The 2443-nt window shown below is 42.8% G+C and overlaps 1 pseudogene; it reads right to left on the reverse strand.

The window, feature by feature from the left end:
- Positions 1-400: 400 nt before the first annotated feature.
- LOC129626932 (14-3-3 protein gamma-like) lies at positions 401-1255 on the reverse strand (annotated as a pseudogene).
- Positions 1256-2443: the final 1188 nt, after the last annotated feature.

Below are 2443 nucleotides of genomic sequence, written 5' to 3' on the forward strand. Positions count from 1 at the left end.
TGGTTGTAATGTAGAAATTCTGTGAAGTGCAATTGAGTATTAATGCTGTCAACTAATTGGAAACTTTTAAAAACTATCAAGGCCTAAACCACAAGGATAAATATGCTCTATGTGCTAAGTCTATCAGCTTGGGATTTTAACTATCCCATGTCTGGTAGAGTACACCAAGGGGTGGGGAGGAATACTCAGCTAGAACAGATGAGCTAGAAAGTACCCAAAACTTAAAAGGCAAGAGCATATGTGAATAAACATTCTTAATAGAACCACAGAACTTATTGAATGAGAGCTGTCTTAAGTTCTCTTTGCATCTTAAAACCCTATTTTCTAAAAACCCTATTTTCTAGCAATAAATTAAATTGAAGTAGCTCCACTTGCATTAATCTGCAAAACAGTCTATCTTCTAGGGTGAGGATGCTATTCCAGTACCAGCATAGTTAGTCTGACTTTCCACTTGTGGTATTTTGGCAAAAATGCCAAAGAGATGATCAAAGACAGGAGAGGTGATGGGTTTCTCCCTAGGAAGGTCACCCCTCCTTTTCCCTATCTTGCCTGACCCCCAACTCCTGGGGAAAAAAAAATGCTGTTCTAATAGCATCAGCTTGTGCTGCCAGTCCACCCAGGGGCCTAAATGGTTCCCTTCTCCCTGGTCGTCTTGCTGATCACTTGTCCAGAGCAGGAGGTTGTCACCTAGGAACTGCATGATCCTCGAGTCCTCATGAGCCTGGAGTCCTTGTAGGAGTCTTGTTGAGAATGTCGCGAGTTTGGTGATGATTGTAAGCGATCATGGTCAAGTGGCAGGCTTGCTACAAGGCCTTGTGGACCTTGGAGTAAAGGACAGAGTAGCTGGGGGCCAGTCCTAGCTCACTGGAGTGACTGGACTGTGTGTGCTCCTCGCTGACCTCATGGGCTTTGCTGTGGGCCTTCTCAGGTGACTCCATGAGGGTCACCTTCTTCTAGCCAGTGGGCAACTTTGGCCAGGTAGCAGTAGTCTTCCCCTGTCATCTTCAGGAAAAAACACTTTGCTCTCATACTGAGTCTCACTGTCATTTTTGATCAGATATTGCTAGGTATCCAGCAGGCTCGGCACATCCTGATACAGTGGCTGCAACTCCTCTGTCCTTTCCACCGTAAGCACAGACCCTCTTTGTCGTCTTATTGTATTACCATCTGCAGGTGTCTTCTGCTCAATGCTACTAATGATCCTCCAGGAAGAACGGCGTGCCCTGGTCACGTTCTTGTAGGCCACGGAGAGGTTTGTTCACCCGCTGGACTGTGGCCCATTCCACTCTATTGCACTCTTTATGGCCATGGCCCTGAGGTCTTAGTGTTCCGCCTGTTCTGCCGAGGGGCAGTCTGTACTGGTGGCTCCTTGCACCATCTCCAGGGGCTTGGGTCACCCAGGCAGGGAGAGCAGGTCAACCTGAAGGCCTCAGAGTGTGACTGCAGCGGGGCAGCAGCCCGTGTGCCTGAGAGACCAGTTTGCAAATGGACTGGCTGAGGCCATGGCACGGAGCTGCAGCTCGAGTGTGACCTCAGGCCCCAGACCACAGTGGCTCCTTTCTGTCTGGTGTGTGCAGATATATCATTGTGATTTTGATTTGCATTTCTCTGATGATGAGCAATGTTGAACATCTTTACATATGTTCGCCATATCTTCTGAAAAATGTCTATCCAGGTTTTCTGTCCAGTTTCAATTGGGTTGGTTACTTGATATTGAGTTGTATGAGCTACTTATATATTTTATAAAATAGCTCATTATCAGTTATAGCATTTGTAAATATTTTCTCCCACTCAGTAAGTTGTTTACATTTTTTTTCAGTTTTCTTTGTTGACCAAAAGCATTGAAGTTTAATTAGGTACCATTTCTTTGCTTTTATTTCTTTTCCCTTAGGAGAGAAATTCAAGAAAAATATTTACTGTGATTTATGTCAGAATGTTCTGCCTATGTTTTCTTCTAAGAGTTTTATGGTTTCAGATTTTACATTTAGATATTTAATCCATTTCCATGTTTTTATATGTTGTGAGAAGATGTCCTAATTTCATTCTTTAAAATGTAGCTGTTCAGTTTACCACTTACTAAAGAGATTTTCTCTCTCCCATTGTACGCATACGTGGATTCATTTCTGGGCTTGCTGTTCTGTCCTGTTGACTGATGTGCCTGTTTTGTGCCAGTGCCGTGCCGTTGTGACTACCCTGGGTTTGTAGTATCGTCTAAAATCAGGGAGCACAATACCTCCAGCTTTGTTATTTTTTCTGAAGATCGCTTTGCTAATTTGGAATCTTTCATGGTTTCAAATAAATTTTAGAATTATTTATTTGAGGTCTGTGAAAAATATGGTTGGTATTTTGATAGAGATTTCATTAAATCTGTAGATTGATTTGGCTGGTATGGATATTTCAACAATATTATTAATACTTCCAATCCAAGAACTTGAGATATTTT

The sequence above is a fragment of the Bubalus kerabau genome, chromosome 14 (assembly GCF_029407905.1).
Source record: "Bubalus kerabau isolate K-KA32 ecotype Philippines breed swamp buffalo chromosome 14, PCC_UOA_SB_1v2, whole genome shotgun sequence".
Taxonomy (NCBI): domain Eukaryota; kingdom Metazoa; phylum Chordata; class Mammalia; order Artiodactyla; family Bovidae; genus Bubalus; species Bubalus kerabau.